Here is a 27,362-nt window from a genome sequence, read left to right as displayed (position 1 = left end):
CATCTATTTAGCAAATGCCCTTGTTATCAACAGCAGCCTTTTAAACTCACCTGAGCTAACAGGTATGTGCGCTGGTTACTCTGCTGCGCTTAAAATTTCTTTTTTGGTTTGCTACAATGCCTTTTCTGAAACGTTGTCTCCCTCTGCTGGAACACTGACTTCTTTCATTTAATGCCTGCAGACTATAAAAGAGAACCCAACCCAAAAAGTTTGGTTGATTAGTCTGTGGCATTCTGTTAAACTGTTGCTTATGGCGGTCTCTGTGAGCTTCTCAGCGACATTCAGCCAGCCAGGTATCCTGCCTGCAGTAGATGGAATGTGGCAATGGAACGCTGGCTGCGCGTGTCATAATAGGCTCTGAGCCTTTATATACCTGTGCACAGCAGCAGCCACCTTCAGTCTGCTGCTGGACAGCCAGCAGCAGCAGCAGCAGGAGAGGTATGTAATCAGGAGCCCTCCTGCTAAGGGTAGACAGCTGCTCGTTCCACCCCACCCCCCGCCTTAATTGGTTCTCCTCCCTTCCAACGGTGTTGAGGCGGGTGGGAACAGCAGGGGGTGAAGGTGCTGTGTTTAAAGAGGTGGAGTTATGCAGATCTAAAACGCGTGGATTGCAGCAGCAGCAAGCCGAAAAGTGCAGGCATGTAAGGGATCTAGAGGTTGACAACATGTCTTCTTAACGGGAGTCCAGGAGCTCATCTCCACAAATGGACTTTTCAGGATCCTTGGGTGGCTCCGTAGTTTGAAACCAATTCTGGTTATCGCTTCTCGGCCTTTTGGCTAAGATCAAGTGTAGTATCTGTTCTTATCAGTTTAATATCTGATACGTCCCCTATCTGGGGACCATATATTAAATGGATTTTTAGAACAGGGAGATGGAAAAAGAGCTTGCTCTGTCCACTCCACGCATTGACCTGGTATTGCAGTATCTCCAGGACCGGTGCACCCCTTCTTTAATGCAGTTTCTAAAATCAGAAAGAATTGAATTCAATGTTTTTTGTTCATTTTGCTTGTTTGTCGGATTTTGGGATGGACTCTTTGGCTTTGCTTTTCTTCTCCTCATTGGATTTTTCATGTTCAAAGTTGCAGAAGCCAGATTACAAGCTCATTTTGGTTCAACTTCAGCAACTGTGCATTGCATTGCCATGTAATGTGATGCAATGCTATCTTTCTAGCTCTCCCTTTTTACTTCCTTTTGGATAAACAGACATATTAGGCAAGCATTTTGGAGCTTTCACCTAAATAACTACAGGTGGTGAGATAAGCTGCACAATATAATTGACCTTTCAGTATATTGTTGCACACACACCATCTATTTAGCAAATGCCCTTGTTATCAACAGCAGCCTTTTAAACTCACCTGAGCTAACAGGTATGTGCGCTGGTTACTCTGCTGCGCTTAAAATTTCTTTTTTGGTTTGCTACAATGCCTTTTCTGAAACGTTGTCTCCCTCTGCTGGAACACTGACTTCTTTCATTTAATGCCTGCAGACTATAAAAGAGAACCCAACCCAAAAAGTTTGGTTGATTAGTCTGTGGCATTCTGTTAAACTGTTGCTTATGGCGGTCTCTGTGAGCTTCTCAGCGACATTCAGCCAGCCAGGTATCCTGCCTGCAGTAGATGGAATGTGGCAATGGAACGCTGGCTGCGCGTGTCATAATAGGCTCTGAGCCTTTATATACCTGTGCACAGCAGCAGCCACCTTCAGTCTGCTGCTGGACAGCCAGCAGCAGCAGCAGCAGCAGGAGAGGTATGTAATCAGGAGCCCTCCTGCTAAGGGTAGACAGCTGCTCGTTCCACCCCACCCCCCGCCTTAATTGGTTCTCCTCCCTTCCAACGGTGTTGAGGCGGGTGGGAACAGCAGGGGGTGAAGGTGCTGTGTTTAAAGAGGTGGAGTTATGCAGATCTAAAACGCGTGGATTGCAGCAGCAGCAAGCCGAAAAGTGCAGGCATGTAAGGGATCTAGAGGTTGACAACATGTCTTCTTAACGGGAGTCCAGGAGCTCATCTCCACAAATGGACTTTTCAGGATCCTTGGGTGGCTCCGTAGTTTGAAACCAATTCTGGTTATCGCTTCTCGGCCTTTTGGCTAAGATCAAGTGTAGTATCTGTTCTTATCAGTTTAATATCTGATACGTCCCCTATCTGAGGACCATATATTAAATGGATTTTTAGAACAGGGAGATGGAAAAAGAGCTTGCTCTGTCCACTCCACGCATTGACCTGGTATTGCAGTATCTCCAGGACCGGTGCACCCCTTCTTTAATGCAGTTTCTAAAATCAGAAAGAATTGAATTCAATGTTTTTTGTTCATTTTGCTTGTTTGTCGGATTTTGGGATGGACTCTTTGGCTTTGCTTTTCTTCTCCTCATTGGATTTTTCATGTTCAAAGTTGCAGAAGCCAGATTACAAGCTCATTTTGGTTCAACTTCAGCAACTGTGCATTGCATTGCCATGTAATGTGATGCAATGCTATCTTTCTAGCTCTCCCTTTTTACTTCCTTTTGGATAAACAGACATATTAGGCAAGCATTTTGGAGCTTTCACCTAAATAACTACAGGTGGTGAGATAAGCTGCACAATATAATTGACCTTTCAGTATATTGTTGCACACACACCATCTATTTAGCAAATGCCCTTGTTATCAACAGCAGCCTTTTAAACTCACCTGAGCTAACAGGTATGTGCGCTGGTTACTCTGCTGCGCTTAAAATTTCTTTTTTGGTTTGCTACAATGCCTTTTCTGAAACGTTGTCTCCCTCTGCTGGAACACTGACTTCTTTCATTTAATGCCTGCAGACTATAAAAGAGAACCCAACCCAAAAAGTTTGGTTGATTAGTCTGTGGCATTCTGTTAAACTGTTGCTTATGGCGGTCTCTGTGAGCTTCTCAGCGACATTCAGCCAGCCAGGTATCCTGCCTGCAGTAGATGGAATGTGGCAATGGAACGCTGGCTGCGCGTGTCATAATAGGCTCTGAGCCTTTATATACCTGTGCACAGCAGCAGCCACCTTCAGTCTGCTGCTGGACAGCCAGCAGCAGCAGGAGAGGTATGTAATCAGGAGCCCTCCTGCTAAGGGTAGACAGCTGCTCGTTCCACCCCACCCCCCGCCTTAATTGGTTCTCCTCCCTTCCAACGGTGTTGAGGCGGGTGGGAACAGCAGGGGGTGAAGGTGCTGTGTTTAAAGAGGTGGAGTTATGCAGATCTAAAACGCGTGGATTGCAGCAGCAGCAAGCCGAAAAGTGCAGGCATGTAAGGGATCTAGAGGTTGACAACATGTCTTCTTAACGGGAGTCCAGGAGCTCATCTCCACAAATGGACTTTTCAGGATCCTTGGGTGGCTCCGTAGTTTGAAACCAATTCTGGTTATCGCTTCTCGGCCTTTTGGCTAAGATCAAGTGTAGTATCTGTTCTTATCAGTTTAATATCTGATACGTCCCCTATCTGGGGACCATATATTAAATGGATTTTTAGAACAGGGAGATGGAAAAAGAGCTTGCTCTGTCCACTCCACGCATTGACCTGGTATTGCAGTATCTCCAGGACCGGTGCACCCCTTCTTTAATGCAGTGTCTAAAATCAGAAAGAATTGAATTCAATGTTTTTTGTTCATTTTGCTTGTTTGTCGGATTTTGGGATGGACTCTTTGGCTTTGCTTTTCTTCTCCTCATTGGATTTTTCATGTTCAAAGTTGCAGAAGCCAGATTACAAGCTCATTTTGGTTCAACTTCAGCAACTGTGCATTGCATTGCCATGTAATGTGATGCAATGCTATCTTTCTAGCTCTCCCTTTTTACTTCCTTTTGGATAAACAGACATATTAGGCAAGCATTTTGGAGCTTTCACCTAAATAACTACAGGTGGTGAGATAAGCTGCACAATATAATTGACCTTTCAGTATATTGTTGCACACACACCATCTATTTAGCAAATGCCCTTGTTATCAACAGCAGCCTTTTAAACTCACCTGAGCTAACAGGTATGTGCGCTGGTTACTCTGCTGCGCTTAAAATTTCTTTTTTGGTTTGCTACAATGCCTTTTCTGAAACGTTGTCTCCCTCTGCTGGAACACTGACTTCTTTCATTTAATGCCTGCAGACTATAAAAGAGAACCCAACCCAAAAAGTTTGGTTGATTAGTCTGTGGCATTCTGTTAAACTGTTGCTTATGGCGGTCTCTGTGAGCTTCTCAGCGACATTCAGCCAGCCAGGTATCCTGCCTGCAGTAGATGGAATGTGGCAATGGAACGCTGGCTGCGCGTGTCATAATAGGCTCTGAGCCTTTATATACCTGTGCACAGCAGCAGCCACCTTCAGTCTGCTGCTGGACAGCCAGCAGCAGCAGCAGCAGGAGAGGTATGTAATCAGGAGCCCTCCTGCTAAGGGTAGACAGCTGCTCGTTCCACCCCACCCCCCGCCTTAATTGGTTCTCCTCCCTTCCAACGGTGTTGAGGCGGGTGGGAACAGCAGGGGGTGAAGGTGCTGTGTTTAAAGAGGTGGAGTTATGCAGATCTAAAACGCGTGGATTGCAGCAGCAGCAAGCCGAAAAGTGCAGGCATGTAAGGGATCTAGAGGTTGACAACATGTCTTCTTAACGGGAGTCCAGGAGCTCATCTCCACAAATGGACTTTTCAGGATCCTTGGGTGGCTCCGTAGTTTGAAACCAATTCTGGTTATCGCTTCTCGGCCTTTTGGCTAAGATCAAGTGTAGTATCTGTTCTTATCAGTTTAATATCTGATACGTCCCCTATCTGGGGACCATATATTAAATGGATTTTTAGAACAGGGAGATGGAAAAAGAGCTTGCTCTGTCCACTCCACGCATTGACCTGGTATTGCAGCATCTCCAGGACCGGTGCACCCCTTCTTTAATGCAGTTTCTAAAATCAGAAAGAATTGAATTCAATGTTTTTTGTTCATTTTGCTTGTTTGTCGGATTTTGGGATGGACTCTTTGGCTTTGCTTTTCTTCTCCTCATTGGATTTTTCATGTTCAAAGTTGCAGAAGCCAGATTACAAGCTCATTTTGGTTCAACTTCAGCAACTGTGCATTGCATTGCCATGTAATGTGATGCAATGCTATCTTTCTCGCTCTCCCTTTTTACTTCCTTTTGGATAAACAGACATATTAGGCAAGCATTTTGGAGCTTTCACCTAAATAACTACAGGTGGTGAGATAAGCTGCACAATATAATTGACCTTTCAGTATATTGTTGCACACACACCATCTATTTAGCAAATGCCCTTGTTATCAACAGCAGCCTTTTAAACTCACCTGAGCTAACAGGTATGTGCGCTGGTTACTCTGCTGCGCTTAAAATTTCTTTTTTGGTTTGCTACAATGCCTTTTCTGAAACGTTGTCTCCCTCTGCTGGAACACTGACTTCTTTCATTTAATGCCTGCAGACTATAAAAGAGAACCCAACCCAAAAAGTTTGGTTGATTAGTCTGTGGCATTCTGTTAAACTGTTGCTTATGGCGGTCTCTGTGAGCTTCTCAGCGACATTCAGCCAGCCAGGTATCCTGCCTGCAGTAGATGGAATGTGGCAATGGAACGCTGGCTGCGCGTGTCATAATAGGCTCTGAGCCTTTATATACCTGTGCACAGCAGCAGCCACCTTCAGTCTGCTGCTGGACAGCCAGCAGCAGCAGCAGCAGGAGAGGTATGTAATCAGGAGCCCTCCTGCTAAGGGTAGACAGCTGCTCGTTCCACCCCACCCCCCGCCTTAATTGGTTCTCCTCCCTTCCAACGGTGTTGAGGCGGGTGGGAACAGCAGGGGGTGAAGGTGCTGTGTTTAAAGAGGTGGAGTTATGCAGATCTAAAACGCGTGGATTGCAGCAGCAGCAAGCTGAAAAGTGCAGGCATGTAAGGGATCTAGAGGTTGACAACATGTCTTCTTAACGGGAGTCCAGGAGCTCATCTCCACAAATGGACTTTTCAGGATCCTTGGGTGGCTCCGTAGTTTGAAACCAATTCTGGTTATCGCTTCTCGGCCTTTTGGCTAAGATCAAGTGTAGTATCTGTTCTTATCAGTTTAATATCTGATACGTCCCCTATCTGGGGACCATATATTAAATGGATTTTTAGAACAGGGAGATGGAAAAAGAGCTTGCTCTGTCCACTCCACGCATTGACCTGGTATTGCAGTATCTCCAGGACCGGTGCACCCCTTCTTTAATGCAGTTTCTAAAATCAGAAAGAATTGAATTCAATGTTTTTTGTTCATTTTGCTTGTTTGTCGGATTTTGGGATGGACTCTTTGGCTTTGCTTTTCTTCTCCTCATTGGATTTTTCATGTTCAAAGTTGCAGAAGCCAGATTACAAGCTCATTTTGGTTCAACTTCAGCAACTGTGCATTGCATTGCCATGTAATGTGATGCAATGCTATCTTTCTAGCTCTCCCTTTTTACTTCCTTTTGGATAAACAGACATATTAGGCAAGCATTTTGGAGCTTTCACCTAAATAACTACAGGTGGTGAGATAAGCTGCACAATATAATTGACCTTTCAGTATATTGTTGCACACACACCATCTATTTAGCAAATGCCCTTGTTATCAACAGCAGCCTTTTAAACTCACCTGAGCTAACAGGTATGTGCGCTGGTTACTCTGCTGCGCTTAAAATTTCTTTTTTGGTTTGCTACAATGCCTTTTCTGAAACGTTGTCTCCCTCTGCTGGAACACTGACTTCTTTCATTTAATGCCTGCAGACTATAAAAGAGAACCCAACCCAAAAAGTTTGGTTGATTAGTCTGTGGCATTCTGTTAAACTGTTGCTTATGGCGGTCTCTGTGAGCTTCTCAGCGACATTCAGCCAGCCAGGTATCCTGCCTGCAGTAGATGGAATGTGGCAATGGAACGCTGGCTGCGCATGTCATAATAGGCTCTGAGCCTTTATATACCTGTGCACAGCAGCAGCCACCTTCAGTCTGCTGCTGGACAGCCAGCAGCAGCAGCAGGAGAGGTATGTAATCAGGAGCCCTCCTGCTAAGGGTAGACAGCTGCTCGTTCCACCCCACCCCCCGCCTTAATTGGTTCTCCTCCATTCCAACGGTGTTGAGGCGGGTGGGAACAGCAGGGGGTGAAGGTGCTGTGTTTAAAGAGGTGGAGTTATGCAGATCTAAAACGCGTGGATTGCAGCAGCAGCAAGCTGAAAAGTGCAGGCATGTAAGGGATCTAGAGGTTGACAACATGTCTTCTTAACGGGAGTCCAGGAGCTCATCTCCACAAATGGACTTTTCAGGATCCTTGGGTGGCTCCGTAGTTTGAAACCAATTCTGGTTATCGCTTCTCGGCCTTTTGGCTAAGATCAAGTGTAGTATCTGTCCTTATCAGTTTAATATCTGATACGTCCCCTATCTGGGGACCATATATTAAATGGATTTTTAGAACAGGGAGATGGAAAAAGAGCTTGCTCTGTCCACTCCACGCATTGACCTGGTATTGCAGTATCTCCAGGACCGGTGCACCCCTTCTTTAATGCAGTTTCTAAAATCAGAAAGAATTGAATTCAATGTTTTTTGTTCATTTTGCTTGTTTGTCGGATTTTGGGATGGACTCTTTGGCTTTGCTTTTCTTCTCCTCATTGGATTTTTCATGTTCAAAGTTGCAGAAGCCAGATTACAAGCTCATTTTGGTTCAACTTCAGCAACTGTGCATTGCATTGCCATGTAATGTGATGCAATGCTATCTTTCTAGCTCTCCCTTTTTACTTCCTTTTGGATAAACAGACATATTAGGCAAGCATTTTGGAGCTTTCACCTAAATAACTACAGGTGGTGAGATAAGCTGCACAATATAATTGACCTTTCAGTATATTGTTGCACACACACCATCTATTTAGCAAATGCCCTTGTTATCAACAGCAGCCTTTTAAACTCACCTGAGCTAACAGGTATGTGCGCTGGTTACTCTGCTGCGCTTAAAATTTCTTTTTTGGTTTGCTACAATGCCTTTTCTGAAACGTTGTCTCCCTCTGCTGGAACACTGACTTCTTTCATTTAATGCCTGCAGACTATAAAAGAGAACCCAACCCAAAAAGTTTGGTTGATTAGTCTGTGGCATTCTGTTAAACTGTTGCTTATGGCGGTCTCTGTGAGCTTCTCAGCGACATTCAGCCAGCCAGGTATCCTGCCTGCAGTAGATGGAATGTGGCAATGGAACGCTGGCTGCGCGTGTCATAATAGGCTCTGAGCCTTTATATACCTGTGCACAGCAGCAGCCACCTTCAGTCTGCTGCTGGACAGCCAGCAGCAGCAGCAGCAGGAGAGGTATGTAATCAGGAGCCCTCCTGCTAAGGGTAGACAGCTGCTCGTTCCACCCCACCCCCCGCCTTAATTGGTTCTCCTCCCTTCCAACGGTGTTGAGGCGGGTGGGAACAGCAGGGGGTGAAGGTGCTGTGTTTAAAGAGGTGGAGTTATGCAGATCTAAAACGCGTGGATTGCAGCAGCAGCAAGCCGAAAAGTGCAGGCATGTAAGGGATCTAGAGGTTGACAACATGTCTTCTTAACGGGAGTCCAGGAGCTCATCTCCACAAATGGACTTTTCAGGATCCTTGGGTGGCTCCGTAGTTTGAAACCAATTCTGGTTATCGCTTCTCAGCCTTTTGGCTAAGATCAAGTGTAGTATCTGTTCTTATCAGTTTAATATCTGATACGTCCCCTATCTGGGGACCATATATTAAATGGATTTTTAGAACAGGGAGATGGAAAAAGAGCTTGCTCTGTCCACTCCACGCATTGACCTGGTATTGCAGTATCTCCAGGACCGGTGCACCCCTTCTTTAATGCAGTTTCTAAAATCAGAAAGAATTGAATTCAATGTTTTTTGTTCATTTTGCTTGTTTGTCGGATTTTGGGATGGACTCTTTAGCTTTGCTTTTCTTCTCCTCATTGGATTTTTCATGTTCAAAGTTGCAGAAGCCAGATTACAAGCTCATTTTGGTTCAACTTCAGCAACTGTGCATTGCATTGCCATGTAATGTGATGCAATGCTATCTTTCTAGCTCTCCCTTTTTACTTCCTTTTGGATAAACAGACATATTAGGCAAGCATTTTGGAGCTTTCACCTAAATAACTACAGGTGGTGAGATAAGCTGCACAATATAATTGACCTTTCAGTATATTGTTGCACACACACCATCTATTTAGCAAATGCCCTTGTTATCAACAGCAGCCTTTTAAACTCACCTGAGCTAACAGGTATGTGCGCTGGTTACTCTGCTGCGCTTAAAATTTCTTTTTTGGTTTGCTACAATGCCTTTTCTGAAACGTTGTCTCCCTCTGCTGGAACACTGACTTCTTTCATTTAATGCCTGCAGACTATAAAAGAGAACCCAACCCAAAAAGTTTGGTTGATTAGTCTGTGGCATTCTGTTAAACTGTTGCTTATGGCGGTCTCTGTGAGCTTCTCAGCGACATTCAGCCAGCCAGGTATCCTGCCTGCAGTAGATGGAATGTGGCAATGGAACGCTGGCTGCGCGTGTCATAATAGGCTCTGAGCCTTTATATACCTGTGCACAGCAGCAGCCACCTTCAGTCTGCTGCTGGACAGCCAGCAGCAGCAGCAGCAGCAGGAGAGGTATGTAATCAGGAGCCCTCCTGCTAAGGGTAGACAGCTGCTCGTTCCACCCCACCCCCCGCCTTAATTGGTTCTCCTCCCTTCCAACGGTGTTGAGGCGGGTGGGAACAGCAGGGGGTGAAGGTGCTGTGTTTAAAGAGGTGGAGTTATGCAGATCTAAAACGCGTGGATTGCAGCAGCAGCAAGCCGAAAAGTGCAGGCATGTAAGGGATCTAGAGGTTGACAACATGTCTTCTTAACGGGAGTCCAGGAGCTCATCTCCACAAATGGACTTTTCAGGATCCTTGGGTGGCTCCGTAGTTTGAAACCAATTCTGGTTATCGCTTCTCGGCCTTTTGGCTCAGATCAAGTGTCTGGACATCAGGTTCCTTGAGTGCTAGCCCTCGGCCTTCCAGCATCGCCACTCCGGTGGCTTAAGCTGGATGCTGCTATAGGGGGAGAGTGAGGAGGAAACGGGAAGGCGATTTCCGTGGCTGACTATGGGAGTCAAGCTGAAATTTGCTGGGACCGGGGACCCCCGGGTCAAGAATGGATTTCGCATTGAGATTTCCGAGGAGAAGAAGGGACATTTTTCCATGTCCTACCTGGTGAATGCCATCTTCTATGAAGCATTGAAGATTAAGAAGTCGGACATTCTTTGCCTGCAGGAATTTAGAAGTCATGGAAGGTATGTGCTGGTTCTTTCTACTATGGCTGCTTGCCAAAATCTTTATAGAACCTTGAAAGGCCATACTGAGAACTCCCTCCTAGATGGACTCACTTTTACTGTCCTCTATTCAAAGGGGGATGTTCCTGTTGTTGTGTTTATGCACAATCCCTTTATCCCCCAGGAGGACATTACTGTATTCTTGAGGAGGCATTGTACTTATGTGCATTTTTCCCACAAGATCTCGAATGAAGAAGGCTTGTGGACTGGCAAATACAAGTACTTTGTTCGTTTTGCTACAGACCCCGAGGGGCCAGGGGGCATACATTATCCTCCTATGAGTTTCTCTATTGGGAGAGACACTGGTTTCTTGTACTTTCCTGATGCTCCTTTTTTCTGCAGAAGATGTAACAAGTATGGTCATGTCCAGGAGTCCTGCAGGTATCCGCCAACCTGCAGGAGGTGTAACACGTCTGGTCATATGGCGAAAGACTGCAAGAACCAGGTAAAGTGTGATGCTTGTGGTGAGGAGGGGCATGTTCTTAGGCAGTGTCAAGCTAGAACCACTCCTAAGTCTTTTGCTCAAGTGGTCGCGGAGGGGCCTGCTGTTCCTTCGACTTCTACTAGGGTTCCACAAGGTCCCCTTCCGGATGTCGGGGAGGCAACTGCTCCCCAAGAGGAAGAGGATGGCACTCAGATGGACGACATATTTGAAGATGCCCAGCTTCAGCCTCCTGCGTCAGGAGGCTTTGACATGGTGATTCCAGAGGTGATGTCACCTTTCCCTCCCCAGTTTGGTGTCCGTGGTGAGGGGGAAATGGACTTGTCCAATTCTCCTGTCATATCTTGGTGCAATACTGCTTCAGAGGAGATCGGGGGCGGTGGCCAAGGGGACTTGTCTGCTGTCCGTTTCTCTGATGAGGAGGATCCTGATGTGGTCAAGAAGAAGCCAAGGACTGAGTGTTCATCCATTGCTGCCGTGTGTGATAGCCCGGTGGACTCTCGTGCTTACCCGTCAGATGTATTTTCTCCTGACATTGTTACATTTGGCATTCAGCCAGATGGTAATAGCTTTGCTTTGCTTGATGAAGTTTGAGTTGATGTTTTCTTTCTTTTTTTTTCAGGTTATGTGTGATCCCCTTTAGTTATGCCGCATCATTCTGGATGGGACATTGTGTCCCTTAATGTTAGGCAAATTAGATCTGTTACCCGAAGAACAACAGTTCTGGATTATCTAAAGGGTTTGAGTGCAGATGTCTATTGTCTACAAGAGTGTGGGATTACTGAATCTCCAGGGGATAAGGACTGGCCTTATGGCCAGTATGTTTGGTCGGGGTCCAGCTTTAACAAAAATGATGGTGTGGGGATTTTAGTTGGTAATAAGAATATTACTATTGATAGTTACACGGTTGTGGAGGTGGGTCGCTGCATTATTGTTTTTTTGAGTTATAGGGGGTGGAAGGTTAGAATGATTAATTTATATTGTCCTACTAAAAAAGAGGAGCGGCTTGCTCTTCTTGAGAAATTGAGTTTTTTTCTCCCTGGAAAAATTCCTACAGTTTTTGTTGGTGACTGTAATTGTGTCACAGAAGGTAATGTGGACATTACGGGAAAAAAGTTATCTCAACTTATTTCTGATTTTTCTTTCTTAGACGCTGCAATACTTGAGTATGGCATTCCACCACCGCCTACATATTATGCTGACCGTGGTAATATTTCATCGAGGATAGATAGGATGTTATTTTCCAAAAATATGGTTTGTTCAAGTTATGTTCAACATAAGGTACCTTTTTCTGATCATGAGTGTTTGCGTGGAGTTTTTAGTGCGAATGGGGACATGGTGTTTGGGGGTGGGGTTTGGAAATTGAATACGAGGTTGTTGGAGGATGAGGAGGTGATGAGTGAGTTGGAGAAAAGGTATGCAAGTTGGAGGTGGCGTAAGCGTGATTTTGGTAGTGTGCTTGAATGGTGGGATTGGGTGAAATTACAGTTAAAAACTTTCTTTAAAAAATGGGGCTACAAAAAAGCTGCCAGATATCGTAATAGATTTAATGACTTAAGTAGACGGATTGATTGGTTGCGTGGGTGTGTTAGGAAAGGAATGGATATGTCTGATCAGCTTGAGGTTGCTAAGAATGAGTTAAAATGTCTTCTGGATGAAAAAGGTAAAGAGATTATTTACCGTACCAAGTTAGAGCATTTGGAAAAGAATGAAAAGTGCACCAGGTACTTTTTTAAAAAAATGAATGGAAGGAAGTTGGATTTGAGTGAAGTGGTAGGTGAAGATGGATCTAGTGTGGTTGGGAAGAATGTGTTGAATGAGGTGAATGGCTTCTATAGTAAGTTGTACGATGAGAAATGGATTGATCCTGGACTTGTGTCGCATGTATTGAGTGGTATGGAGAAGAGACTTGGTTCGGATGAATGTGATGCTTTGTGTGAGGATGTTATTTTGGATGAGGTGAGGAATGTTGTTATGAGTGCTAAAAAGAATAAGACGCCTGGGAAGGATGGGTTGCCTGTGGAGCTGTATGTGAAAGCTTGGGAGTTTTTGGGTAAGGACTTGACTGAGGTTTGTAGGTATATGTGGATGAATGGTGTTTTGTGTGACAGTATGAAAGAGGGTATAGTGGTTCTTGTGTTTAAGAAGGGTGAGAAAAAGCGTTTGGAGAACTGGAGACCCATATCATTGCTTAACGCTGATTATAAGGTCTACAGTAAATTGTTAGCAAATCGTATGCGTGAGGTGATTGGTAGGGTTGTGGAGGATGACCAAGTGTGTGCCGTGCCTGGTCGGAGTATAAGTGATAATTTGTTATTGTTAAGGGATATGCTTGGGGATTGTAAGACTAGAAAGCAGAAGTGTATGGTGTTAGCAATTGATTTCGAAAAGGCTTTTGATAGAGTTTCGCATGTGTTTCTGTTTAAAGTATTGGAGAGGATGGGTTTCCCTAGGGTTTTTCTGAATGGAGTTAAGTCTTTATATGATTATGTGTCAAGTGAGTTTTTAGTGAATGGATGGTTGTCTGACAAAGTGATGATTAGGTCTGGTGTAAGACAGGGGTGCCCTATGTCCCCTGTCTTGTTTGTATGTGTGATTGAGCCTTTGCTGTGTTTAGTGAGACGTGAGAAAATGATGAGAGGATTCTTAGTGCCTGGGAGTGGTGGTAAGCATGTGAAGGTGTTAGGTTACATGGATGATGTTGTGATGGTGAGTGAAAGTATGGCTTCAATGAGTAGGGTGAGGTTGCTTTTGGATTTTTTCTGTGGTGCATCAGGTTTTAGAGTTAACTGGACTAAGTGTAGTTTCAAATGCTTTGGAGATGACAGTATTCGTATGGAAGGTGTTAAGTATGAGGAGAGTGCAATTAAGGTTTTAGGGGTATTTTTCAATGATGATCTGAAAGGAAATGAGAGTTGGGACGAGTGTGGTATGCGTGTTGAGCGAAAATTGAATTTTTGGAGAATGAGAGATCTTTCTTTGCGGGGCAAAGTTCTAGTTATCAAAGCAGTGATCTTACCCATTCTGCTTTTTGTGGCCATAATTTTTCCATCCCCTTTTAGGAAAGTGAAGAGAGTTGAGAAAATGATTTTTTCCTTTTTCTGGTGCAGCAAGATGGAGAAGCTGAAGAGGGAAAGCCTTTATAAGGCCTGCCAGCATGGTGGTTTGGGATTTCCTAATGTTGAGGTTTTTTTAGGGCTCCATTATATTAAGACGATTGTGGTATTGTTGGGTAAAGGTAATAAGGGTGCATGTATGGCAAGTTATTCTGCAGGATGGATGTTGTATGGGTTAGGTTGGAGAAAGAGGGATGCGAGAGTGCCTGTGTCTTTTAAGTGTCCGGTGTGGTATGAGGTGATTGAGAAGTTTGTCAAGAAGTATGATTTGCTGAGTGTGCCGGTGGATGAGTTTAGAATGACTAAGAGGGTGTATAGGAAATTGTGTGCAAATGAGGTCGAGTCTAATATTGTTGGTTTGAGAGGGAATGAGGTTGCGGATGCTTGGAGAAAGTTGGGTATGTATGGGATGTCCAACAAACAGAAGGATGTAGTGTGGATGGCGTTTCACAATATTCTTCCAGTGAGAGACGTTCAAAAGAAGAGAGGTTTGATTAGGTCGGATGTTTGTCCAAGAGATGGATGTAATGGTTGTGAGACGGTTATGCATCTGATGTGGAATTGTGATTTTGCGCAAGACGTGTGGAAATGTGTAGGGGGGTTGTGTAGGAGTTTGGCAGGAGTGACTTTTGTGGATTGGCGTGTGGTTATGTTTGGTATTGGTGCAAGTGGACGTGTAAAGGAGAGAGTTTTGTGGTTAATTATGGCTTGTGTGTTAGAAAGTTTGTGGGATGTGAGGAATCTTTGTGTATTTAAAAGGAAATCAATTACAGTAAATGAATGTATTAGGATTATTCTTTCTAGGCTATTTTTGATTTACAAGATGGATAGTAGTAGCGGTGGTGGAACAGATGCCGAGGGAATATGGAAATTTAAAAAGTGGAGGCATATTGTAAAATTTCAGTGATCTTTTGGTTTATATTAATAAGATGTTCTTCTTTCTGTAATATTAGGTTACTTTATGCTTAATAAATATGGCCATGATGATGAGAAGTTTTTTTTGCAACAGTTTTGGTATATCCTACTGATTTGCTATAAAACTAACCTGAATGGTTTAAAAAAAAAAAAAAAAATCTGTTCTTATCAGTTTAATATCTGATACGTCCCCTATCTGGGGACCATATATTAAATGGATTTTTAGAACAGGGAGATGGAAAAAGAGCTTGCTCTGTCCACTCCACGCATTGACCTGGTATTGCAGTATCTCCAGGACCGGTGCACCCCTTCTTTAATGCAGTTTCTAAAATCAGAAAGAATTGAATTCAATGTTTTTTGTTCATTTTGCTTGTTTGTCGGATTTTGGGATGGACTCTTTGGCTTTGCTTTTCTTCTCCTCATTGGATTTTTCATGTTCAAAGTTGCAGAAGCCAGATTACAAGCTCATTTTGGTTCAACTTCAGCAACTGTGCATTGCATTGCCATGTAATGTGATGCAATGCTATCTTTCTAGCTCTCCCTTTTTACTTCCTTTTGGATAAACAGACATATTAGGCAAGCATTTTGGAGCTTTCACCTAAATAACTACAGGTGGTGAGATAAGCTGCACAATATAATTGACCTTTCAGTATATTGTTGCACACACACCATCTATTTAGCAAATGCCCTTGTTATCAACAGCAGCCTTTTAAACTCACCTGAGCTAACAGGTATGTGCGCTGGTTACTCTGCTGCGCTTAAAATTTCTTTTTTGGTTTGCTACAATGCCTTTTCTGAAACGTTGTCTCCTTCTGCTGGAACACTGACTTCTTTCATTTAATGCCTGCAGACTATAAAAGAGAACCCAACCCAAAAAGTTTGGTTGATTAGTCTGTGGCATTCTGTTAAACTGTTGCTTATGGCGGTCTCTGTGAGCTTCTCAGCGACATTCAGCCAGCCAGGTATCCTGCCTGCAGTAGATGGAATGTGGCAATGGAACGCTGGCTGCGCGTGTCATAATAGGCTCTGAGCCTTTATATACCTGTGCACAGCAGCAGCCACCTTCAGTCTGCTGCTGGACAGCCAGCAGCAGCAGCAGCAGGAGAGGTATGTAATCAGGAGCCCTCCTGCTAAGGGTAGACAGCTGCTCGTTCCACCCCACCCCCCGCCTTAATTGGTTCTCCTCCCTTCCAACGGTGTTGAGGCGGGTGGGAACAGCAGGGGGTGAAGGTGCTGTGTTTAAAGAGGTGGAGTTATGCAGATCTAAAACGCGTGGATTGCAGCAGCAGCAAGCCGAAAAGTGCAGGCATGTAAGGGATCTAGAGGTTGACAACATGTCTTCTTAACGGGAGTCCAGGAGCTCATCTCCACAAATGGACTTTTCAGGATCCTTGGGTGGCTCCGTAGTTTGAAACCAATTCTGGTTATCGCTTCTCGGCCTTTTGGCTAAGATCAAGTGTAGTATCTGTTCTTATCAGTTTAATATCTGATACGTCCCCTATCTGGGGACCATATATTAAATAGATTTTTAGAACAGGGAGATGGAAAAAGAGCTTGCTCTGTCCACTCCACACATTGACCTGGTATTGCAGTATCTCCAGGACCGGTGCACCCCTTCTTTAATGCAGTTTCTAAAATCAGAAAGAATTGAATTCAATGTTTTTTGTTCATTTTGCTTGTTTGTCGGATTTTGGGATGGACTCTTTGGCTTTGCTTTTCTTCTCCTCATTGGATTTTTCATGTTCAAAGTTGCAGAAGCCAGATTACAAGCTCATTTTGGTTCAACTTCAGCAACTGTGCATTGCATTGCCATGTAATGTGATGCAATGCTATCTTTCTAGCTCTCCCTTTTTACTTCCTTTTGGATAAACAGACATATTAGGCAAGCATTTTGGAGCTTTCACCTAAATAACTACAGGTGGTGAGATAAGCTGCACAATATAATTGACCTTTCAGTATATTGTTGCACACACACCATCTATTTAGCAAATGCCCTTGTTATCAACAGCAGCCTTTTAAACTCACCTGAGCTAACAGGTATGTGCGCTGGTTACTCTGCTGCGCTTAAAATTTCTTTTTTGGTTTGCTACAATGCCTTTTCTGAAACGTTGTCTCCTTCTGCTGGAACACTGACTTCTTTCATTTAATGCCTGCAGACTATAAAAGAGAACCCAACCCAAAAAGTTTGGTTGATTAGTCTGTGGCATTCTGTTAAACTGTTGCTTATGGCGGTCTCTGTGAGCTTCTCAGCGACATTCAGCCAGCCAGGTATCCTGCCTGCAGTAGATGGAATGTGGCAATGGAACGCTGGCTGCGCGTGTCATAATAGGCTCTGAGCCTTTATATACCTGTGCACAGCAGCAGCCACCTTCAGTCTGCTGCTGGACAGCCAGCAGCAGCAGCAGCAGGAGAGGTATGTAATCAGGAGCCCTCCTGCTAAGGGTAGACAGCTGCTCGTTCCACCCCACCCCCCGCCTTAATTGGTTCTCCTCCCTTCCAACGGTGTTGAGGCGGGTGGGAACAGCAGGGGGTGAAGGTGCTGTGTTTAAAGAGGTGGAGTTATGCAGATCTAAAACGCGTGGATTGCAGCAGCAGCAAGCCGAAAAGTGCAGGCATGTAAGGGATCTAGAGGTTGACAACATGTCTTCTTAACGGGAGTCCAGGAGCTCATCTCCACAAATGGACTTTTCAGGATCCTTGGGTGGCTCCGTAGTTTGAAACCAATTCTGGTTATCGCTTCTCGGCCTTTTGGCTAAGATCAAGTGTAGTATCTGTTCTTATCAGTTTAATATCTGATACGTCCCCTATCTGGGGACCATATATTAAATGGATTTTTAAAACAGGGAGATGGAAAAAGAGCTTGCTCTGTCCACTCCACGCATTGACCTGGTATTGCAGTATCTCCAGGACCGGTGCACCCCTTCTTTAATGCAGTTTCTAAAATCAGAAAGAATTGAATTCAATGTTTTTTGTTCATTTTGCTTGTTTGTCGGATTTTGGGATGGACTCTTTGGCTTTGCTTTTCTTCTCCTCATTGGATTTCTCATGTTCAAAGTTGCAGAAGCCAGATTACAAGCTCATTTTGGTTCAACTTCAGCAACTGTGCATTGCATTGCCATGTAATGTGATGCAATGCTATCTTTCTAGCTCTCCCTTTTTACTTCCTTTTGGATAAACAGACATATTAGGCAAGCATTTTGGAGCTTTCACCTAAATAACTACAGGTGGTGAGATAAGCTGCACAATATAATTGACCTTTCAGTATATTGTTGCACACACACCATCTATTTAGCAAATGCCCTTGTTATCAACAGCAGCCTTTTAAACTCACCTGAGCTAACAGGTATGTGCGCTGGTTACTCTGCTGCGCTTAAAATTTCTTTTTTGGTTTGCTACAATGCCTTTTCTGAAACGTTGTCTCCTTCTGCTGGAACACTGACTTCTTTCATTTAATGCCTGCAGACTATAAAAGAGAACCCAACCCAAAAAGTTTGGTTGATTAGTCTGTGGCATTCTGTTAAACTGTTGCTTATGGCGGTCTCTGTGAGCTTCTCAGCGACATTCAGCCAGCCAGGTATCCTGCCTGCAGTAGATGGAATGTGGCAATGGAACGCTGGCTGCGCGTGTCATAATAGGCTCTGAGCCTTTATATACCTGTGCACAGCAGCAGCCACCTTCAGTCTGCTGCTGGACAGCCAGCAGCAGCAGCAGCAGGAGAGGTATGTAATCAGGAGCCCTCCTGCTAAGGGTAGACAGCTGCTCGTTCCACCCCACCCCCCGCCTTAATTGGTTCTCCTCCCTTCCAACGGTGTTGAGGCGGGTGGGAACAGCAGGGGGTGAAGGTGCTGTGTTTAAAGAGGTGGAGTTATGCAGATCTAAAACGCGTGGATTGCAGCAGCAGCAAGCCGAAAAGTGCAGGCATGTAAGGGATCTAGAGGTTGACAACATGTCTTCTTAACGGGAGTCCAGGAGCTCATCTCCACAAATGGACTTTTCAGGATCCTTGGGTGGCTCCGTAGTTTGAAACCAATTCTGGTTATCGCTTCTCGGCCTTTTGGCTAAGATCAAGTGTAGTATCTGTTCTTATCAGTTTAATATCTGATACGTCCCCTATCTGGGGACCATATATTAAATGGATTTTTAGAACAGGGAGATGGAAAAAGAGCTTGCTCTGTCCACTCCACGCATTGACCTGGTATTGCAGTATCTCCAGAACCGGTGCACCCCTTCTTTAATGCAGTTTCTAAAATCAGAAAGAATTGAATTCAATGTTTTTTGTTCATTTTGCTTGTTTGTCGGATTTTGGGATGGACTCTTTGGCTTTGCTTTTCTTCTCCTCATTGGATTTTTCATGTTCAAAGTTGCAGAAGCCAGATTACAAGTTCATTTTGGTTCAACTTCAGCAACTGTGCATTGCATTGCCATGTAATGTGATGCAATGCTATCTTTCTAGCTCTCCCTTTTTACTTCCTTTTGGATAAACAGACATATTAGGCAAGCATTTTGGAGCTTTCACCTAAATAACTACAGGTGGTGAGATAAGCTGCACAATATAATTGACCTTTCAGTATATTGTTGCACACACACCATCTATTTAGCAAATGCCCTTGTTATCAACAGCAGCCTTTTAAACTCACCTGAGCTAACAGGTATGTGCGCTGGTTACTCTGCTGCGCTTAAAATTTCTTTTTTGGTTTGCTACAATGCCTTTTCTGAAACGTTGTCTCCTTCTGCTGGAACACTGACTTCTTTCATTTAATGCCTGCAGACTATAAAAGAGAACCCAACCCAAAAAGTTTGGTTGATTAGTCTGTGGCATTCTGTTAAACTGTTGCTTATGGCGGTCTCTGTGAGCTTCTCAGCGACATTCAGCCAGCCAGGTATCCTGCCTGCAGTAGATGGATTGTGGCAATGGAACGCTGGCTGCGCGTGTCATAATAGGCTCTGAGCCTTTATATACCTGTGCACAGCAGCAGCCACCTTCAGTCTGCTGCTGGACAGCCAGCAGCAGCAGCAGCAGGAGAGGTATGTAATCAGGAGCCCTCCTGCTAAGGGTAGACAGCTGCTCGTTCCACCCCACCCCCCGCCTTAATTGGTTCTCCTCCCTTCCAACGGTGTTGAGGCGGGTGGGAACAGCAGGGGGTGAAGGTGCTGTGTTTAAAGAGGTGGAGTTATGCAGATCTAAAACGCGTGGATTGCAGCAGCAGCAAGCCGAAAAGTGCAGGCATGTAAGGGATCTACAGGTTGACAACATGTCTTCTTAACGGGAGTCCAGGAGCTCATCTCCACAAATGGACTTTTCAGGATCCTTGGGTGGCTCCGTAGTTTGAAACCAATTCTGGTTATCGCTTCTCGGCCTTTTGGCTAAGATCAAGTGTAGTATCTGTTCTTATCAGTTTAATATCTGATACGTCCCCTATCTGGGGACCATATATTAAATGGATTTTTAGAACAGGGAGATGGAAAAAGAGCTTGCTCTGTCCACTCCACGCATTGACCTGGTATTGCAGTATCTCCAGGACCGGTGCACCCCTTCTTTAATGCAGTTTCTAAAATCAGAAAGAATTGAATTCAATGTTTTTTGTTCATTTTGCTTGTTTGTCGGATTTTGGGATGGACTCTTTGGCTTTGCTTTTCTTCTCCTCATTGGATTTTTCATGTTCAAAGTTGCAGAAGCCAGATTACAAGCTCATTTTGGTTCAACTTCAGCAACTGTGCATTGCATTGCCATGTAATGTGATGCAATGCTATCTTTCTAGCTCTCCCTTTTTACTTCCTTTTGGATAAACAGACATATTAGGCAAGCATTTTGGAGCTTTCACCTAAATAACTACAGGTGGTGAGATAAGCTGCACAATATAATTGACCTTTCAGTATATTGTTGCACACACACCATCTATTTAGCAAATGCCCTTGTTATCAACAGCAGCCTTTTAAACTCACCTGAGCTAACAGGTATGTGCGCTGGTTACTCTGCTGCGCTTAAAATTTCTTTTTTGGTTTGCTACAATGCCTTTTCTGAAACGTTGTCTCCCTCTGCTGGAACACTGACTTCTTTCATTTAATGCCTGCAGACTATAAAAGAGAACCCAACCCAAAAAGTTTGGTTGATTAGTCTGTGGCATTCTGTTAAACTGTTGCTTATGGCGGTCTCTGTGAGCTTCTCAGCGACATTCAGCCAGCCAGGTATCCTGCCTGCAGTAGATGGAATGTGGCAATGGAACGCTGGCTGCGCGTGTCATAATAGGCTCTGAGCCTTTATATACCTGTGCACAGCAGCAGCCACCTTCAGTCTGCTGCTGGACAGCCAGCAGCAGCAGCAGCAGGAGAGGTATGTAATCAGGAGCCCTCCTGCTAAGGGTAGACAGCTGCTCGTTCCACCCCACCCCCCGCCTTAATTGGTTCTCCTCCCTTCCAACGGTGTTGAGGCGGGTGGGAACAGCAGGGGGTGAAGGTGCTGTGTTTAAAGAGGTGGAGTTATGCAGATCTAAAACGCGTGGATTGCAGCAGCAGCAAGCCGAAAAGTGCAGGCATGTAAGGGATCTAGAGGTTGACAACATGTCTTCTTAACGGGAGTCCAGGAGCTCATCTCCACAAATGGACTTTTCAGGATCCTTGGGTGGCTCCGTAGTTTGAAACCAATTCTGGTTATCGCTTCTCGGCCTTTTGGCTAAGATCAAGTGTAGTATCTGTTCTTATCAGTTTAATATCTGATACGTCCCCTATCTGGGGACCATATATTAAATGGATTTTTAGAACAGGGAGATGGAAAAAGAGCTTGCTCTGTCCACTCCACGCATTGACCTGGTATTGCAGTATCTCCAGGACCGGTGCACCCCTTCTTTAATGCAGTTTCTAAAATCAGAAAGAATTGAATTCAATGTTTTTTGTTCATTTTGCTTGTTTGTCGGATTTTGGGATGGACTCTTTGGCTTTGCTTTTCTTCTCCTCATTGGATTTTTCATGTTCAAAGTTGCAGAAGCCAGATTACAAGCTCATTTTGGTTCAACTTCAGCAACTGTGCATTGCATTGCCATGTAATGTGATGCAATGCTATCTTTCTAGCTCTCCCTTTTTACTGCCTTTTGGATAAACAGACATATTAGGCAAGCATTTTGGAGCTTTCACCTAAATAACTACAGGTGGTGAGGTAAGCTGCACAATATAATTGACCTTTCAGTATATTGTTGCACACACACCATCTATTTAGCAAATGCCCTTGTTATCAACAGCAGCCTTTTAAACTCACCTGAGCTAACAGGTATGTGCGCTGGTTACTCTGCTGCGCTTAAAATTTCTTTTTTGGTTTGCTACAATGCCTTTTCTGAAACGTTGTCTCCCTCTGCTGGAACACTGACTTCTTTCATTTAATGCCTGCAGACTATAAAAGAGAACCCAACCCAAAAAGTTTGGTTGATTAGTCTGTGGCATTCTGTTAAACTGTTGCTTATGGCGGTCTCTGTGAGCTTCTCAGCGACATTCAGCCAGCCAGGTATCCTGCCTGCAGTAGATGGAATGTGGCAATGGAACGCTGGCTGCGCGTGTCATAATAGGCTCTGAGCCTTTATATACCTGTGCACAGCAGCAGCCACCTTCAGTCTGCTGCTGGACAGCCAGCAGCAGCAGCAGGAGAGGTATGTAATCAGGAGCCCTCCTGCTAAGGGTAGACAGCTGGTCGTTCCACCCCACCCCCCGCCTTAATTGGTTCTCCTCCCTTCCAACGGTGTTGAGGCGGGTGGGAACAGCAGGGGGTGAAGGTGCTGTGTTTAAAGAGGTGGAGTTATGCAGATCTAAAACGCGTGGATTGCAGCAGCAACAAGCCGAAAAGTGCAGGCATGTAAGGGATCTAGAGGTTGACAACATGTCTTCTTAACGGGAGTCCAGGAGCTCATCTCCACAAATGGACTTTTCAGGATCCTTGGGTGGCTCCGTAGTTTGAAACCAATTCTGGTTATCGCTTCTCGGCCTTTTGGCTAAGATCAAGTGTAGTATCTGTTCTTATCAGTTTAATATCTGATACGTCCCCTATCTGGGGACCATATATTAAATGGATTTTTAGAACAGGGAGATGGAAAAAGAGCTTGCTCTGTCCACTCCACGCATTGACCTGGTATTGCAGTATCTCCAGGACCGGTGCACCCCTTCTTTAATGCAGTTTCTAAAATCAGAAAGAATTGAATTCAATGTTTTTTGTTCATTTTGCTTGTTTGTCGGATTTTGGGATGGACTCTTTGGCTTTGTTTTTCTTCTCCTCATTGGATTTTTCATGTTCAAAGTTGCAGAAGCCAGATTACAAGCTCATTTTGGTTCAACTTCAGCAACTGTGCATTGCATTGCCATGTAATGTGATGCAATGCTATCTTTCTAGCTCTCCCTTTTTACTTCCTTTTGGATAAACAGACATATTAGGCAAGCATTTTGGAGCTTTCACCTAAATAACTACAGGTGGTGAGATAAGCTGCACAATATAATTGACCTTTCAGTATATTGTTGCACACACACCATCTATTTAGCAAATGACCTTGTTATCAACAGCAGCCTTTTAAACTCACCTGAGCTAACAGGTATGTGCGCTGGTTACTCTGCTGCGCTTAAAATTTCTTTTTTGGTTTGCTACAATGCCTTTTCTGAAACGTTGTCTCCCTCTGCTGGAACACTGACTTCTTTCATTTAATGCCTGCAGACTATAAAAGAGAACCCAACCCAAAAAGTTTGGTTGATTAGTCTGTGGCATTCTGTTAAACTGTTGCTTATGGCGGTCTCTGTGAGCTTCTCAGCGACATTCAGCCAGCCAGGTATCCTGCCTGCAGTAGATGGAATGTGGCAATGGAACGCTGGCTGCGCGTGTCATAATAGGCTCTGAGCCTTTATATACCTGTGCACAGCAGCAGCCACCTTCAGTCTGCTGCTGGACAGCCAGCAGCAGCAGCAGCAGGAGAGGTATGTAATCAGGAGCCCTCCTGCTAAGGGTAGACAGCTGCTCGTTCCACCCCACCCCCCGCCTTAATTGGTTCTCCTCCCTTCCAACGGTGTTGAGGCGGGTGGGAACAGCAGGGGGTGAAGGTGCTGTGTTTAAAGAGGTGGAGTTATGCAGATCTAAAACGCGTGGATTGCAGCAGCAGCAAGCCGAAAAGTGCAGGCATGTAAGGGATCTAGAGGTTGACAACATGTCTTCTTAACGGGAGTCCAGGAGCTCATCTCCACAAATGGACTTTTCAGGATCCTTGGGTGGCTCCGTAGTTTGAAACCAATTCTGGTTATCGCTTCTCGGCCTTTTGGCTAAGATCAAGTGTAGTATCTGTTCTTATCAGTTTAATATCTGATACGTCCCCTATCTGGGGACCATATATTAAATGGATTTTTAGAACAGGGAGATGGAAAAAGAGCTTGCTCTGTCCACTCCACGCATTGACCTGGTATTGCAGTATCTCCAGGACCAGTGCACCCCTTCTTTAATGCAGTTTCTAAAATCAGAAAGAATTGAATTCAATGTTTTTTGTTCATTTTGCTTGTTTGTCGGATTTTGGGATGGACTCTTTGGCTTTGCTTTTCTTCTCCTCATTGGATTTTTCATGTTCAAAGTTGCAGAAGCCAGATTACAAGCTCATTTTGGTTCAACTTCAGCATCTGTGCATTGCATTGCCATGTAATGTGATGCAATGCTATCTTTCTAGCTCTCCCTTTTTACTTCCTTTTGGATAAACAGACATATTAGGCAAGCATTTTGGAGCTTTCACCTAAATAACTACAGGTGGTGAGATAAGCTGCACAATATAATTGACCTTTCAGTATATTGTTGCACACACACCATCTATTTAGCAAATGCCCTTGTTATCAACAGCAGCCTTTTAAACTCACCTGAGCTAACAGGTATGTGCGCTGGTTACTCTGCTGCGCTTAAAATTTCTTTTTTGGTTTGCTACAATGCCTTTTCTGAAACGTTGTCTCCCTCTGCTGGAACACTGACTTCTTTCATTTAATGCCTGCAGACTATAAAAGAGAACACAACCCAAAAAGTTTGGTTGATTAGTCTGTGGCATTCTGTTAAACTGTTGCTTATGGCGGTCTCTGTGAGCTTCTCAGCGACATTCAGCCAGCCAGGTATCCTGCCTGCAGTAGATGGAATGTGGCAATGGAACGCTGGCTGCGCGTGTCATAATAGGCTCTGAGCCTTTATATACCTGTGCACAGCAGCAGCCACCTTCAGTCTGCTGCTGGACAGCCAGCAGCAACAGCAGCAGGAGAGGTATGTAATCAGGAGCCCTCCTGCTAAGGGTAGACAGCTGCTCGTTCCACCCCACCCCCCGCCTTAATTGGTTCTCCTCCCTTCCAACGGTGTTGAGGCGGGTGGGAACAGCAGGGGGTGAAGGTGCTGTGTTTAAAGAGGTGGAGTTATGCAGATCTAAAACGCGTGGATTGCAGCAGCAGCAAGCCGAAAAGTGCAGGCATGTAAGGGATCTAGAGGTTGACAACATGTCTTCTTAACGGGAGTCCAGGAGCTCATCTCCACAAATGGACTTTTCAGGATCCTTGGGTGGCTCCGTAGTTTGAAACCAATTCTGGTTATCGCTTCTCGGCCTTTTGGCTAAGATCAAGTGTAGTATCTGTTCTTATCAGTTTAATATCTGATACGTCCCCTATCTGGGGACCATATATTAAATGGATTTTTAGAACAGGGAGATGGAAAAAGAGCTTGCTCTGTCCACTCCACGCATTGACCTGGTATTGCAGTATCTCCAGGACCGGTGCACCCCTTCTTTAATGCAGTTTCTAAAATCAGAAAGAATTGAATTCAATGTTTTTTGTTCATTTTGCTTGTTTGTCGGATTTTGGGATGGACTCTTTGGCTTTGCTTTTCTTCTCCTCATTGGATTTTTCATGTTCAAAGTTGCAGAAGCCAGATTACAAGCTCATTTTGGTTCAACTTCAGCAACTGTGCATTGCATTGCCATGTAATGTGATGCAATGCTATCTTTCTAGCTCTCCCTTTTTACTTCCTTTTGGATAAACAGACATATTAGGCAAGCATTTTGGAGCTTTCACCTAAATAACTACAGGTGGTGAGATAAGCTGCACAATATAATTGACCTTTCAGTATATTGTTGCACACACACCATCTATTTAGCAAATGCCCTTGTTATCAACAGCAGCCTTTTAAACTCACCTGAGCTAACAGGTATGTGCGCTGGTTACTCTGCTGCGCTTAAAATTTCTTTTTTGGTTTGCTACAATGCCTTTTCTGAAACGTTGTCTCCTTCTGCTGGAACACTGACTTCTTTCATTTAATGCCTGCAGACTATAAAAGAGAACCCAACCCAAAAAGTTTGGTTGATTAGTCTGTGGCATTCTGTTAAACTGTTGCTTATGGCGGTCTCTGTGAGCTTCTCAGCGACATTCAGCCAGCCAGGTATCCTGCCTGCAGTAGATGGAATGTGGCAATGGAACGCTGGCTGCGCGTGTCATAATAGGCTCTGAGCCTTTATATACCTGTGCACAGCAGCAGCCACCTTCAGTCTGCTGCTGGACAGCCAGCAGCAGCAGCAGCAGGAGAGGTATGTAATCAGGAGCCCTCCTGCTAAGGGTAGACAGCTGCTCGTTCCACCCCACCCCCCGCCTTAATTGGTTCTCCTCCCTTCCAACGGTGTTGAGGCGGGTGGGAACAGCAGGGGGTGAAGGTGCTGTGTTTAAAGAGGTGGAGTTATGCAGATCTAAAACGCGTGGATTGCAGCAGCAGCAAGCCGAAAAGTGCAGGCATGTAAGGGATCTAGAGGTTGACAACATGTCTTCTTAACGGGAGTCCAGGAGCTCATCTCCACAAATGGACTTTTCAGGATCCTTGGGTGGCTCCGTAGTTTGAAACCAATTCTGGTTATCGCTTCTCGGCCTTTTGGCTAAGATCAAGTGTAGTATCTGTTCTTATCAGTTTAATATCTGATACGTCCCCTATCTGGGGACCATATATTAAATGGATTTTTAGAACAGGGAGATGGAAAAAGAGCTTGCTCTGTCCACTCCACGCATTGACCTGGTATTGCAGTATCTCCAGGACCGGTGCACCCCTTCTTTAATGCAGTTTCTAAAATCAGAAAGAATTGAATTCAATGTTTTTTGTTCATTTTGCTTGTTTGTCGGATTTTGGGATGGACTCTTTGGCTTTGCTTTTCTTCTCCTCATTGGATTTTTCATGTTCAAAGTTGCAGAAGCCAGATTACAAGCTCATTTTGGTTCAACTTCAGCAACTGTGCATTGCATTGCCATGTAATGTGATGCAATGCTATCTTTCTAGCTCTCCCTTTTTACTTCCTTTTGGATAAACAGACATATTAGGCAAGCATTTTGGAGCTTTCACCTAAATAACTACAGGTGGTGAGATAAGCTGCACAATATAATTGACCTTTCAGTATATTGTTGCACACACACCATCTATTTAGCAAATGCCCTTGTTATCAACAGCAGCCTTTTAAACTCACCTGAGCTAACAGGTATGTGCGCTGGTTACTCTGCTGCGCTTAAAATTTCTTTTTTGGTTTGCTACAATGCCTTTTCTGAAACGTTGTCTCCTTCTGCTGGAACACTGACTTCTTTCATTTAATGCCTGCAGACTAT

At 44.4% G+C, this 27,362-nt stretch overlaps 16 non-coding genes and 1 pseudogene across 16 annotated transcripts; all 17 read left to right on the top strand.

The window, feature by feature from the left end:
* Positions 1-757: 757 nt before the first annotated feature.
* On the top strand, positions 758-948 carry LOC141211282 (U2 spliceosomal RNA). The gene has a single exon (XR_012281261.1). It is a non-coding gene; the product is annotated as a U2 spliceosomal RNA (small nuclear RNA).
* A 1,118-nt stretch (positions 949-2,066) lies between these two features.
* Positions 2,067-2,257, top strand: LOC141211512 (U2 spliceosomal RNA). The gene has a single exon (XR_012281485.1). It is a non-coding gene; the product is annotated as a U2 spliceosomal RNA (small nuclear RNA).
* A 1,109-nt stretch (positions 2,258-3,366) lies between these two features.
* LOC141211281 (U2 spliceosomal RNA) lies at positions 3,367-3,557 on the top strand. Its single transcript, XR_012281260.1, has one exon. It is a non-coding gene; the product is annotated as a U2 spliceosomal RNA (small nuclear RNA).
* A 1,115-nt stretch (positions 3,558-4,672) lies between these two features.
* LOC141211470 (U2 spliceosomal RNA) lies at positions 4,673-4,863 on the top strand. The gene has a single exon (XR_012281443.1). It is a non-coding gene; the product is annotated as a U2 spliceosomal RNA (small nuclear RNA).
* Positions 4,864-5,978: 1,115 nt separating this feature from the next.
* LOC141211280 (U2 spliceosomal RNA) lies at positions 5,979-6,169 on the top strand. The gene has a single exon (XR_012281259.1). It is a non-coding gene; the product is annotated as a U2 spliceosomal RNA (small nuclear RNA).
* A 1,112-nt stretch (positions 6,170-7,281) lies between these two features.
* Positions 7,282-7,472, top strand: LOC141211501 (U2 spliceosomal RNA). Its single transcript, XR_012281474.1, has one exon. It is a non-coding gene; the product is annotated as a U2 spliceosomal RNA (small nuclear RNA).
* A 1,115-nt stretch (positions 7,473-8,587) lies between these two features.
* LOC141211446 (U2 spliceosomal RNA) lies at positions 8,588-8,778 on the top strand. The gene has a single exon (XR_012281420.1). It is a non-coding gene; the product is annotated as a U2 spliceosomal RNA (small nuclear RNA).
* Positions 8,779-14,890: 6,112 nt separating this feature from the next.
* LOC141211707 (U2 spliceosomal RNA) lies at positions 14,891-15,067 on the top strand (annotated as a pseudogene).
* A 1,115-nt stretch (positions 15,068-16,182) lies between these two features.
* Positions 16,183-16,373, top strand: LOC141211483 (U2 spliceosomal RNA). The gene has a single exon (XR_012281456.1). It is a non-coding gene; the product is annotated as a U2 spliceosomal RNA (small nuclear RNA).
* Positions 16,374-17,488: 1,115 nt separating this feature from the next.
* Positions 17,489-17,679, top strand: LOC141211434 (U2 spliceosomal RNA). Its single transcript, XR_012281408.1, has one exon. It is a non-coding gene; the product is annotated as a U2 spliceosomal RNA (small nuclear RNA).
* Positions 17,680-18,794: 1,115 nt separating this feature from the next.
* Positions 18,795-18,985, top strand: LOC141211505 (U2 spliceosomal RNA). Its single transcript, XR_012281478.1, has one exon. It is a non-coding gene; the product is annotated as a U2 spliceosomal RNA (small nuclear RNA).
* Positions 18,986-20,100: 1,115 nt separating this feature from the next.
* On the top strand, positions 20,101-20,291 carry LOC141211279 (U2 spliceosomal RNA). Its single transcript, XR_012281258.1, has one exon. It is a non-coding gene; the product is annotated as a U2 spliceosomal RNA (small nuclear RNA).
* A 1,115-nt stretch (positions 20,292-21,406) lies between these two features.
* Positions 21,407-21,597, top strand: LOC141211276 (U2 spliceosomal RNA). Its single transcript, XR_012281256.1, has one exon. It is a non-coding gene; the product is annotated as a U2 spliceosomal RNA (small nuclear RNA).
* Positions 21,598-22,709: 1,112 nt separating this feature from the next.
* Positions 22,710-22,900, top strand: LOC141211275 (U2 spliceosomal RNA). Its single transcript, XR_012281255.1, has one exon. It is a non-coding gene; the product is annotated as a U2 spliceosomal RNA (small nuclear RNA).
* Positions 22,901-24,015: 1,115 nt separating this feature from the next.
* LOC141211629 (U2 spliceosomal RNA) lies at positions 24,016-24,206 on the top strand. The gene has a single exon (XR_012281596.1). It is a non-coding gene; the product is annotated as a U2 spliceosomal RNA (small nuclear RNA).
* A 1,115-nt stretch (positions 24,207-25,321) lies between these two features.
* On the top strand, positions 25,322-25,512 carry LOC141211274 (U2 spliceosomal RNA). The gene has a single exon (XR_012281254.1). It is a non-coding gene; the product is annotated as a U2 spliceosomal RNA (small nuclear RNA).
* Positions 25,513-26,627: 1,115 nt separating this feature from the next.
* LOC141211273 (U2 spliceosomal RNA) lies at positions 26,628-26,818 on the top strand. Its single transcript, XR_012281253.1, has one exon. It is a non-coding gene; the product is annotated as a U2 spliceosomal RNA (small nuclear RNA).
* The last annotated feature ends 544 nt before the right edge of the window (positions 26,819-27,362 follow it).

The sequence above is a fragment of the Phyllobates terribilis genome, unplaced genomic scaffold, assembly GCF_046119375.1.
Source record: "Phyllobates terribilis strain yellow unplaced genomic scaffold, ASM4611937v1 Scaffold_170__1_contigs__length_4071412, whole genome shotgun sequence".
Classification (NCBI taxonomy): Eukaryota; Metazoa; Chordata; class Amphibia; order Anura; family Dendrobatidae; genus Phyllobates; species Phyllobates terribilis.
Note: the sequence above shows the minus strand (reverse complement) of the source record. Positions and strands in the feature narration are given on the sequence as shown.